This window comes from Hippopotamus amphibius, chromosome 14, assembly GCF_030028045.1.
Source record: "Hippopotamus amphibius kiboko isolate mHipAmp2 chromosome 14, mHipAmp2.hap2, whole genome shotgun sequence".
Taxonomy (NCBI): domain Eukaryota; kingdom Metazoa; phylum Chordata; class Mammalia; order Artiodactyla; family Hippopotamidae; genus Hippopotamus; species Hippopotamus amphibius.
The window spans coordinates 53268873-53282188 of NC_080199.1; the positions used below are offsets into that span (position 1 = coordinate 53268873).

Below are 13316 nucleotides of genomic sequence, written 5' to 3' on the forward strand. Positions count from 1 at the left end.
TCTTTAATAATACAGTTGATGTATTGAGCAAAGTCTAAAATTCCTTTGGTTTAAGTGAACTTGCCTCAAGATATTGGACATTTTGCATTCCAATTTCAAACAAAGAATCCTGAAAGGGATGTGGCATAGTTCTGTTACAGAAAAGCTCTTTTCTGTGAAAGAAGGGATCTTTTGCCTTCTTGTTGGGAATTTTGTTAAATGATGCTCCAGTAATTGAAGAGGGTGCTGCTCAAAATTTATCTTGATTCAAGGCACATAATTGGTGCCCCTGATTTAGAGTGTTGTTTACATTTTTAAATTCTCTCCATTGTGCTTTGCTCTGTATCAACATATATACCTAAGGATTTTAACTAAGGTGACTAGTAAAGAAATGAGACTTATAAGTCTGTCTTAAGTCATTGGACTTGGCATGAAATATTATATTTTTATGCACAATTAACAGATGAAATTTCAAGGTTTGTTTTTTCTATGTTTAATTTCCAAGCAAAATGTGGTTCTAATTTTTAATCAGATTTAAACCTTTCCAGAATTCAAGGGAATACTTGTATCTAAAGTACAGTATTTGATTGAAAGAATATTTTGTGAATAAGGTTAAAAAAAGAAGGCTTGTAAGCTTATCAATCAACAACTGTATACATCACAGAAAACACCATTCTGGCAAATTTAATTTTTTTTGTTTGTTAGCATGCTGTGTTTTCAAGTTATGGTGTACTTGGACTTCAACAACTGACATGGAATTTTAGGTATTCTTCAGAAAGAGTTCTATCCTTCAATCACTTCTGACTTCTTTGAATAGAGATGGAAAATGATAAGGATAATTTTCTTTGTAATTAATTTTTATACTTTTACATTAATACTTGTGCATATTTTAAACACAAACATGTTGAAAACCTTGTAATAGAACATAACATTATCATAGCTATCCATTCCCAGTTCCACTTTTTAAAAAATGTATTCTGTCTTTAAAATATACTACTTTCAATTTTTTGTAAAAACTATTTGAAGAGAGGCTGATTTTTATTTCCTTATTGATATTTTCAATGCACTGATACTACTCATTTATAATATTTTTATGTTATCTGTTGACATTATTATAGTTTTACATTCTTGTGCAGTATTTGGGGGACCCCCTGGGATTCCTGTTTATTGGTTTACCTCCATGTTTTGGTCAAGCACATCTTAGGAAGCATAGCTTCCTAAGAAAGGGTGAGTAGGGAGAAATTTTTTTGACAAATTTCTAAAATTATCTTTGTTTTCCTCTTTCCCTTGGTTTATGGTTTTTATAATTTGAAGATTTTAAGATAAAAATAATTTACCTCAGGCTTTTGAAAGCATGTTCTATTAAAACTTGACTCTCAATGTTCTTGAATAATTTAATGCAGTTCTTAAATATTTTACCATGACCTTATTTTTATCCTGGGAAATTCAAAATACTTAAAACTGGTGATCTGAAATTTCAAAATTGTGTTAAATGATGCATTTACTTTTCATTCATTGTTTGGACTTGGTAGACTATTTCTATCTGGAGTTATATGCCTTTGTGTTCTAACATCTCATAAGAAATTTCCTCCCCACTGTGTTCTTTGGGATTCTTAATTAGAGAGATATTGCAACTGCTTTTTCAATTTTCTAACATTTTCCTTAACTCTCAACTTTTGTAGCCTTTCTTTTACCTTCTGGGTGGTCAACTTTAACTTCTAATCTCTCTATCCAGTGAATTTTTATAACATTTTAGCTTTCATAATTTTAATTGCCAATTGTTAGTTTTTGTTTTCCTTTGTTTCTTTTTATAGAAGCTTATTCTTGTTTCATAATGAAATATCTTATCTTTATGATAAATAGTTTCTATTGAAAAATTTCTCTGCTTAATGCCTATCATCGTTTCCTTTCCTTTCCTCTTCATTTCATTTTAGAGGCTTTTTTTAAAAAAATCATATTTAAGGTTAAATATCTAAAAAGCTAATTCAAAATTTCCCATGGTTTGTCAAATGGTGAGATAGCTTTACCATCTTTTTTTTTTGTTTTGTTTTTTTAGTGGGGCCCCTCTCTCTGCATTGTAGCTCCTCTAAACCAATCTTCTAAAGCCATTCTGTTTATACAGAGAGGGATCATCTACTCTGCTGTGACATGATTGAGGGAGTGAGTGGAAAAGAAGGGGAATAAGGGGAGCAGTAAAGAGCCCTACATGCATTCTGGGTCTCTAGCCAGAGAAGGCAGCTAGGGCCGTACAGTTTATTATGGTGAACTTCATTTATTCTCTTTTGCCCCATCCTTTATCTCTGCTCTTCTCTGATACCTCTCAAGTTCAGGTTGTTCCCAAACACATTTTCTAGGGCTAGTGGTGAAGGGGGAGGTATTCAGGTCACATTGGGTGTCTTTGGGGACCTGACACTATTCTACTCCATTAATAGCCATTTAAACAATTTCTTCATTTTCAGCACCTTCCTCCACCTCGCCCCCATCTTCTGCAGAAGGCTTTTCTTCCAGTCTCTGAGATTTTCTTATTTTCTGTCATGTGAAACAATTTGCTTTTTATCTGAGTTATCCTCTGTAACTCTCATTCATCCACTTTACACTTAAGGTAAGTCAAGATTACAAATATCCTCTAGTTTGATCAGTTTTGAGTGTTAAGCTACAATTATGTTTCCGGCTTATTTTAATACTCATGAATAATTTATGAGCCTCAGGATGATGTTCAATATAAACAAGGACAGTTGAGTCATTTGTAAGAAGTATAGTCAATAGAGTGATATTTATCTACTCTTACATTGTATTGTAGAACTAAAAAAACAAAAATCACATTCTCATTCAAGAATTTTCCTCTCCTTTCAAAACCAAAACAGAAAGAATAACAAAGTTTCCTCATGAATTTTCTCCTCCTTCCCTGACTACTTTTTGACTAATGTGCCAGGCATTGTGTTAGCTAGGGATTCAAGGATGAACAAGGTATTTTGCCTTCTGGTAAGTGGTAGACAATTAAACAGGCAATTACACACTAGTAGATGTAGAACAGTATTTTACAGGGCTCATAAGAACAACATCTGTCTTGGAATTATGGGGTCAAGCAAGGATTAGTACCTAGTGCAGAAAATTATGTCTAAGCTGACATTTGAATGATGAATATGAGTTAGCCAGGTTAATTTCAGAGGGAAAGAATGTCATAGCAGAGGTGTGGAAGGACCTGAAGGACAGAGATGGCAAAGCACATTCAAAGACATGAAATTCATTTAGCAAGGCTTGTGGGAACTGAGATGAGGTGGGAGAGGAGCCTGAAAAAGTCAGTAGAGGTCAGACTCTCAGTGCCTTAAAAGTAATGTGAAGATGTTTGAATAGTTATTAAGGAAAATGGGGCATTTCTCTGAGGTGAAGTAAATGAAGTTAGGTGGAAGAAAGCATTAATAAGAGATGTTAGAACATAATTTTTGTAATCTAGCCTAGATGCATCAGAGGCTTCTAATGGAATCACAAGAAAGATGACAGCAAGAATTACATAGATCAACATCATCATTTAAATAATGCACAATTAGAAAATTGGGTAAAATAATATTTTTATTATTTTTCCATTTTTACTCATCTTCATATTTAAAATGCAACCAATTTCTGCCTTTTGCAAATTGTCAGCAGCTGTTGGGAGATAATTTTGCCTGGTTAATAGAATTTTCAAGGATCCAAAGCTTAATCCATTAACTCTCTTGATTTGACTGTTAGAAGAACTTTCCTAGGTGGATGGTAATGATGAGATTTCTGGAACTCACTATCTGGTGGATACAATTTTCTAAGTATGTTTCTATGAGATTGTGCTTCACTGATCATAGGTCTTCTAGGTAACCAGCCATTAATAAGCTGTACTTTCAATAAGTTGTAAAACTAAAAACTAGCTGACTTTAATGATTTTAGCTAATCATTCCCCCAAATGTCACATAGAGCTTCATAATTTCATGAAAATGGATTTTCTCTTAGAAATAATATTTAATAAAAATATAGAAAATAGAAATGATAGAAGTAAACAATTCAAAAATATTGCAGTACTTAAAAATCAAACATAATTTTGATAAGAAAAATATAAATTAAGCTGAATATATTGATAGTAAGTGGATTTAGTTAATATTCTATTATTATGGAATAGAACAAATTAATTCAGAAACTTCCATTTTCATTAGGTTCCAAATCTCTGTTTTAGTATCATTTCCTTCCATAAAGTCATCCTTGTGATAAGGAGTTATAGAGCAGTAGTCCTACAAGATTAACTAAATATAAATAAATTTGTCATATCAAATTTTCACATGCAAACAAACCCCCAATATTACAGCAATTCAGATTTTCATGAAATAAACCACCGAGGATAAGAAGTTGAAACTACTTTTAAGGAGATAATAGAAAAAGGGTAACTGAGATGACCACTGGATGAGAATCTGTATCTGTACCCTTCCCCCCAGACTTTCTGGACAGCTTTCCTTATATGAAACAACACTATCTTGGAAAAGAGAAGTGCTAAACAGAAAACAAAGATTAAGTGAGGTGGCAAACAAAGGATGAGTAGGTTTTAAAACCTTGAAATGAAAAGTTACAAAAATTGTCAAAGTAAATGAACACTACCAATATGCAGTTCATCTAAAATTTCAAATATAGATTACATAGGTTCCTCAGGCAATGGTAGCTATCAAGAGGCTTTGGTGGTGTCTGGGTGCCAGTGGACACAATGACTCATTGGGAACATATAGCTTCCTGTGGAGATGTATAAAAGAGAGGCTGAGAAAGTTTTGAGATAACATTGGAGTGAAGTTGGTGTTATGCTTTCAATGGAATCATAATGCTATAATTTCTATTTTGAATGTTTAACCCATGCTAGAGAGAATACTAGGTTTTTATATGCAGTATCTAATTTAAGTCAATCTTTAAAGCACACATATAATTAAGCATTTTTTGAACATTTTAGAAACAGAGAATTGTGCCTCAAAATAAGGATGTAACTTTCCAAACTGAATCTACAAAGTAAGTAATAGAGCTGGCATTTGAATCCAGCTCTGTCTTATACCAAGTCATATATTTGCCCTTCAATGCTTAATTATCAATAATATATTGGCCCAGGCATTTTTTCTTAATCCGTAGAAAGTCTTCATGTAATATTGAGGCATATAAACTTATGTGGTAAATATATATGTATATTTGGAAAATATATGTATACATACACATATATATGTATACTTGTTTCCCATTTGATTCAGTTAATTATTTTTAGTAAATAAAGTTTTGGATTTTCTTTCTTGGAAAAACCTGCTAGTCCTTATCTTTATTCCTGATGTAAACACCAGACAGAAGAGTAAAGATGGCATAACCCTGAGAAATTTTCATGATTCCATTAAGTTTATATTTCTGATTGTTTAATATTTCAAGGAGATGTTTTTTAAGGAGACACAGATTTCACTGATTAGGTCCCTTGTTTTAATGACAAAATGATTTCCACGAATTCATATTTCTACATTGGAATGGACTCACACGCTCTTTTTAATCTGACCAATAATTAAGTGAATGTCTAATGTCAAAATTTTGTTGTTAACTCTCTATTTACATTCTCACTTTGCTTTTTTTTAGAACCTATGCTGGCACTTTAGCATAAGCTTGGCTACCTCAGGCAGAATATCATTTGTTTTCTTTAATTTGAATTGATGCCAGAGCCTTGGCTGAAGCTGGCCATTACTCTGTTAAACATATTCAGTTCTTGGTGTACTCAAAACACCTTCTGTCAGCACAAGAATTACTTATAATTCAACACAGATTGCCAATTATCCTCACTCAGTATACCCTGCCATTTTGCCAAGCTACATATTCTCTTTTTAATTTATTTTATTTTTTTGTATTTTTTTCTTTTTTTAAGCTCTTTATTGGAATATAATTGCTTTACACTGTTGTGCTAGTTTCTGCTGTACAACAAAGTGAATCAGCTGTATCTTTATATATATCCCCATATCCCCTCCCTCCCGCGACTTCCTCCCACCCTCCCTATCCCAGCCCCCTAAGTCGTCACCCATCATCAAGCTGATCTCCCTGTGTTATGTATTTGAAGTATAGTTGATTTACAATGTTGTTTTAATTTCTGCTGTACAGAAAAGTGATTCAGTTATACATATCCATACATTCTTTTTTTAATATTCTTTTTCGTTATTATTTATCACAGGATATTGAATATAGTTCTCTGTGCTATACAGTAGGACCTTGTTATTGACTCATTCTATGTATAATAGCTTTCAACTGCTAACCACAACCTTCCTCTTCACCCCTCCCCTAAACCCCTCCCCCTTGGCAACCATAAGTCTGTTCTCTGTCAGTAAAGCATATATTCTTAAAGAACTCCATTGACATCAGAGAGTTTACTGGATTGCTAGCCATTCACCTGCCACACTTTAAGAATTGTCAACTGGAATTACTAACTGGTGAAAATTATTCTCAAAACTACCATAATAAACAAGGCAAAATTTTCGCCTAATATGTTCAAGAGCTTAATACTTATGTTTGCCTACTTTCTAGCATTCCGTATAAGTAACAGGGAGTTTATTTTTTCACTCTTCTCTATTTCAGTAGATTCTCTTTTAATTTCTGTATTAATTTACTGTTTCCCCTATCTATATCTGCTTGTGTCACCTGGCATCTTCCTTTACTTTCTTTTTGCATCTTTATCCTTTAATTTATTTCCCCTTCTTTCACAAAATCTCTTTTCTCATATTTCCTGTGACAAATTCATATTTAACTTGTTACAGAAGCTTCCTCACAATCTCATAAATATTCAGGTTAATGTGAATTTCCTTCCTCTTTTCACAAAGATATATAGATTATTTAGAGGTCTAAACAGCTCTTGTCATTTTTTCTGGCAAGGACAGATTTCTGTTACTTCAGACCTGCTGACAACGTTTGTTGCCTGATCCTAACAAAAATCCTCCACTCATCTTTTGAATATTTTCCATATTTATTTTGAGGATTCCAACAAAAAAAGGCAAGATACTTAAATAGTCTGCTTCCCACCAGAATCTTCAAGACTGTTCCATTTCTCATAGATACATTAAACTCAATTCTTTAAAATCCATTAGAGAGCTCATGATTTCAAAACAGAGAGAAGGATTTTAGCAGCCCAAATCCAATTTAATCGTGGAAATTTTTTGAAGTCTTTCCCAAATGTATTCTAAAAAAAGTTTTTCCAAAGCTTTCTCATTCAATAAAGGCTTATTAATTTTGAAATAAACTTGATTTCATCACTAAATATATTTTAGGGTTTTATCACAGATCGATTTAGGCAATTATATTCTACAAGACATTATAATGAATAATGAACACTATACTGCATGTTTTCTTTACTCACAATGGTGATTATTAATATAAGAATTTAAAATTTGATGGTGTACTCTACAGAGTCTATATCCAGATAATTACCATCTATTATCTCTTTCTTAGAGCAAAGATTCCAGATTTTTTTAAAACAAGCTGTTTATTTTCCATCAATTTATTTTCATTTCTGGTTGAATCTGTGGGAGAACAGCTTAAGACCACTCAGTTGTAGTCCCTACCCATTCAATGGCCTGAGCAGTGTCTGTGCAGCCCAGCCCTGTGTCGGGGTGGGGGTGGAGGTGGTGAGAAGGGGGGAGGACTTATTCCCACAGACCAGACTGTGACCTCTGGGGAAGTAGTAGTGAAATCCAGAGCTGGAACAGCCCACTTGCCCTACACTCTTCCTTGGGCACAACTTTTCCAGCAGTGGACCACTCTTCCTCTTCACAATCTTTAGGGTCTCTGCAGATGCAGCAGTCAGGCCACACATGCGCAGAACGTCTGGGGCCTGCATCTGCCACCTCAGACCCACTGAGCAAGCTCCCCTGTTGTTGCCTGGATGACAATGTCCACACAGAACAGAGGAGAGTCATGTGACATAGAGCAGTGGTGGCAGGTTGACACAGGACACCTCTGGGAGAGGCTGGTGTGCAGCCCTGGGAACAGGAACCACTAGAAGTCTCGGCTCCCAGAAGGCTGCCTGGACCCATGTGGTGAGACTGCAGGAGAAAAGTGGCAGCCACAGGAGTGGCTCTAGGGGCAGCAGAATCTTCAGTGCAGCTCACCAGCCATTATTCCTGAACAACAGAATGATGACATCAGCCAGGTTCTCAATGGCAACACTGGCACAAGCTGCCAGCCGAAGTTTCGCCCAGGTGCTCTTCAGATATATGATGTAGATGCCATCACTTTTCCTTTTGTAGATGGGCTGTTCCATTGGGATGTCAAGGTTGATGCCACCCAGGTGGGTTCCTGCTGCAAGAAATTTAAAGATGTCCTTCTCCTCCATTTGCAGGACATCAAAGGCTCCAGACCTTGTGAAAGTTTCCCTTTAATTTAGGACAGAAACCCAGAACAATACTGTGCGGATCTCTCTCTGAGTTGCACAGAAAAAGCCTAGGTTTCTTAATTAAATATTTAAAAGACTATGATATCAGTTATCATAAGAATATAACCCTTGTTTATTTCAAAATAGCAATTAGAGTGATAAATGGAAAGGGCATTTTATGTGATCTTGTCCAGCTCTTTATACACAATAAAGCTAAAGCACAGATATGAAGTGACACAAGAAGGGAAAGAGCTCTTTGATGAACTCTGTTTTCACACAGAACTCAGTGCATTGCTAATTCTACTCATCTTTATGTTCTTTAGTCTGTTTAAAACCAAAATTAAGTGTTTTTATAATTGTAAAGTATTAAGTGGTTTATTAGCAATCACTATATAGAGCATTGCAATAATTTCTTAAGAAAAAATAGTAAATAATTAACATGACTTTAGATTAATGTTTTCCAGATACAGATTTCTTAATTGATTGCCTTAAGTATTTTAAATTACAAAAATACTATATTCTCTAGAAGATTTATTTCTAAAAATTAACTTTGGATGATAGTTACCTTCTTTTCCACATTTTTTTCCTATTTTCTTCTTTTCAGTTATTTAATGGGTGGTATTTGTTTGTTGATATATAAATACAGCCAACGAATACTGCCTTTAACTTATGATGGTAGTCTGAGAGTCTCTGGAAATGTGATGCTAGCACAAGTGAACTAATGGATGGATTATGATAAATACTATTTGTGATGCATACTGAATAGGGCATACAGAAGAACAGTAAAACTAAAATCTAGTGCAGATACAGGAATATTTATAAGTACACTTACATATGTATGTAATTTACATTTATATATATATGTTTTGCTGTCTTTATTGGGAAAGTTAGAAATGCCTCTTGCTTCATTATGGGATGTTCGAGCCTGGGCCTTTAAGATGCTCTCTAAATATTATATGAGTAAGGAGAGAATGAGAAATTCTGACACTTATTTATTGGTTTTTGCTTTAACTTAAATTTATATCTGCCAATATTTAATCACTAACATATTTTAAAATAAGCTAGTGTACTTTTTCTTTATCACATTAAAGAATGAAAACAGCATCTTTATAAAATAACCACAAAATGTTGTGCAGTTTTTGAAAAATAATTTGCTTTAAATAATAATGATATTGATAATACTTAGACATTTGTAGCATGTAAGGAAGTATGTTATTCACAATAAAAGAATAAGCTTGCTTCAATCTCAAAATAACATTATTATTTATCCACTATTATCAACTTCATTTTATAGATGAGGAAACTGAGGCTAGTACAGTAATTTCTCTAAATTTAGGTATTTTGAAAAGGCTGGAATTGAGATTATAATCCGGGAGTCTGACTCAGGGTCCATGATATGGCCTCCACAAAATGGAAATTATTTTATTCTTTTTACTTCTGTGAAAGTCGTGGTTTCTTCAATGAGCATGTATTATTTTGAAATTGATGGACAAAATCAGCAATGATAAAATGAAAAATCTTCCAGGGAATGAATAAAAAGGAACTTTGCTCAACTGTTCATAGAAATGCAGATATTCCGATTCAAACTGAACATGTGTATTGAACAGATGGCACTGTGAAACTGTTCTTATTTCTTTTGCTAAACTGCCCTGAGTTTGAAGAAATAATAGATTTTAAAGAATTATACATTTAGTGGCAGAAAATAAATTCTCAGTATCGAAAGTGGTTAGCAATTATGGAATGCACTTTATTTTTTGTGTCGATGTTTTGGAGTGCAAATCTCAAGAAGTGTCTCAATTACAAAGTATCTGCGATCTTTCCAGTGTTAGTTTCCTAAGAAGCTGAAAATAAACTAGGTCCACTAAAACTCACTGTAAAATAGGAATTTCAGGAACAAATAGATGTGGTCCTCAGACCATAGGCAACATACAAAAACTACAGTTCCTGTTTGGGTCCATGGTTCTGCAACTTCTTTATGAAATTTCCTTTCTTTTATGTAATTTTTGAAAATGAAGCTAAGCACTACTAGCAACGATGTAAAACTGGTGAAATGACTGAGATTTAGAGCTGAGTCACTTCTTTTCTCTTAAGATTATTTCAGGACATGAGGATATTTATTGAGCTGATCAAAGATGATCAGTGACAAGTACTTTGCCAAGACTCTACTCTCAAAGAATGAAGTTCATGAAATGTTCATGAAAATACAAGGACGTAAAAACAATACATGCTATACACAGATGCTAGACATATTATGTGAAATCCAGAATTGAAATATCAGGTAATGGTAATCTGACTGTGTTTTTTATCTTACCAGGCACACACACACACCTTATATAATAAAACATCTGAAAATGAAATGACAAATACATTTTTACTAAATAGCTGTGCTTAAAGTATAATTCAATTGGATAGAGACACTGAGTGCAAGCCTTAAGGAACTATAATGTGCTGATTATTTTAAATATGTTAAACAAAAAATAAGAAAGACTGTACCAGGAGTGTTAGGATAAACTGATATGTAAACATTGAACTATGTACTAAAAGGCTTTTTGAGAAAGGAATTAAAATGGAGTCTGGAAGGGAGATAGAAAGAGAAATAAAATAGCAAAGGGAGGAAGTAAAAGAGCGGCTCAGGAGTGATGGTGTCCATGCACGTTTGAAAAGGTAGGGCACATTTCCTGCATTTCTTCATACCAGCCCTTTGTTCATTCCCAAAGCATTTTCCTACCCAATTTATATTCTCTCTGAAAAATAAATCTTGTTAGCATGATATGAATGTTAACAAGTGCTCCAGGCACCTTATGGAAAATACCACCAAATTAAAATCTCAGGAAGGAAACCCATTTCCTATCTTCCAATAACTCTACCAATTCTCGTCTACATTCCTAACTGGTAGTTCACATTTTAGTTTTAATATGTATAAAACTTTGCTTTACTCCAACATCTCCGAAGAGCTGTTAAAGGGAAGCAAGTTTTAAATTACATGCATTTGATGGGAACTCAGGCCCAATGGATTTGGAGGCAGAATGATAAGAAAAAAGAGGGGGGTGATAGAAAAGGCAAGAATGCAGAAGAGACAATTAAGCAATTTTTAATGACCTGGGGATAGGTCTTCATTAAGTAACACACTTACTTTCAAATAGAGAAGCGAAAAACATGAGTAGGTGCTTATGTTTCACTCACTTTTGTCTAAAAGAGATTTTTACATACTAATTCACATTTCTCAACTCCAAAATGTCTGTTTTTTTCTTGGTTTTTATCCTAGGAAAATGATGAGGCAAACTAACTGTACCAGCTTATCAAAATACAAACAAAAAATGTTTTATATGAATATATAAAATTGTAGCCATAAAGCAACAAACTAGTATTTTGTGAGCCCTTGCTTTTGCAAAGGAATAATTCCTAATAGTAGGGAAAGACATTCTATTCTCATATTTTAAAACAATAAACCAAATAGTAAGCATGGAGTGAGAATTCTTTAAACAAAAACTGCATGTTCTGGATTGGGTATATGGTCTAAATCTGGGGAAAAAATGTAATTCAGATTTGTGAATCTGGTAGGAGAATGTCATTGTAAAAGCAGAATATACTCTCCTGTTATGTTTCTGGATGTCCAATTATTAGTGTGTTTGGTTTATAGCATGAAGGAAAACTGAGCGAATCCACTACTTACCCTAGACCTAGATCTTTTTTTTTTTTTTTTTTTTTTTTTTTTTTTAGGAATTTTCATTAAGATACAGTTAACAGACAATAAACAGCATATATTTAGAGTGTACAAATTGGTATCCCAATCTCCCAATTCATTCCCCCCCAAGCCTCCTCACTTTCCCCACTTGGTGTCCAAATGTTTGTTCTCTACATCTGTGTCTCTGTTTTTGGCTTGCATTTCCTCTTTCATAGTTGTTAGCATTTGCCTTATGTATTGAGGTGCTCCTATATTGGGTGCATATATATTTATAATTGTTATCTCCTCTTCTTGGATGGATCCCTTGATCTTTATGTAGTGTCCTTTCTTGTCTCTTGTAACATTTTTTATTTTAAAGTCTATTTTATCTGATATGAGTATTGCTACTCCAGCTTTCTTCTGATTTCCATTTGCATGGAATATCTTTTTCCTTCCCCTCACTTTCAGTCTGTATGTGTCCCTAGGTCTGAAGTGGATGTCTTGTAGACAGCATATATATGGGTCTTGTTTTTGTATCCATTCAGCCAGTCTGAGTCTTTTGGTTGGTGCATTTAGTCCATGTACTTTGAAGGTAATTATCAATACGTATGTTCCTATTACCATTTTCTTAATTGTTTTTGTTTTTGTAGGTCCTTTTCTTCTCTTATGTTTCCCACTTAGAGAAGTTCCTTTAGCATTTGTTGTGGGGCTGGTTTGGTAGTGATGAATTCTCTTAGCTGTTGCTTGTCTGTAAAGCTTTTGATTTCTCCATCGAATCTGAATGAGATCCTTGCTGGGTAGAGTATTCTTGGTAGTAGGTTCTTCCCTTTCCTCACTTGAAATATATCATGCCACTCCCTTCTGGCTTGCATTGTTTCTGCTGAAAAATCACCTGTTACCCTTATGGGAGCTCCCTTGTATGTTATTTGTAATTTTTCCCTTATTGCTTTTAATAATATTTCTCTGTCTTTAATTTTTGTCAGTTTGACTACTATATGTCTTGGCATGTTTCTCCTTGGATGTATCCTGCCTGGGACTCTCTGTGCTTCCTGGATTTGGGTAGCTCTTTTCTTTCCCATGTTAGGGAAGTTTTCAACTATAATCTCTTCCAATATTTTCTCGGGTTCTCTCTCTCTCTCTCTCTCTCCTCCTTCTGGGATCCCTATAATGCAAATGTTGGTGTGTTTAACATTGTCCCAGAAGTCTCTCAGGCTGTCTTCAGTTCTTTTCATTATTTTTCCTTTATTCTTTTCTGCATCAGTGATTTTCACCATTCTGTCTTCCAGC

The 13316-nt window shown here is 34.1% G+C and overlaps 1 pseudogene; it reads right to left on the reverse strand.

Annotated features, from left to right (window-relative positions):
* Nucleotides 1-7552: 7552 nt before the first annotated feature.
* LOC130835580 (40S ribosomal protein SA-like) lies at nt 7553-11309 on the reverse strand (annotated as a pseudogene).
* Between the last annotated feature and the right edge of the window lie 2007 nt (nt 11310-13316).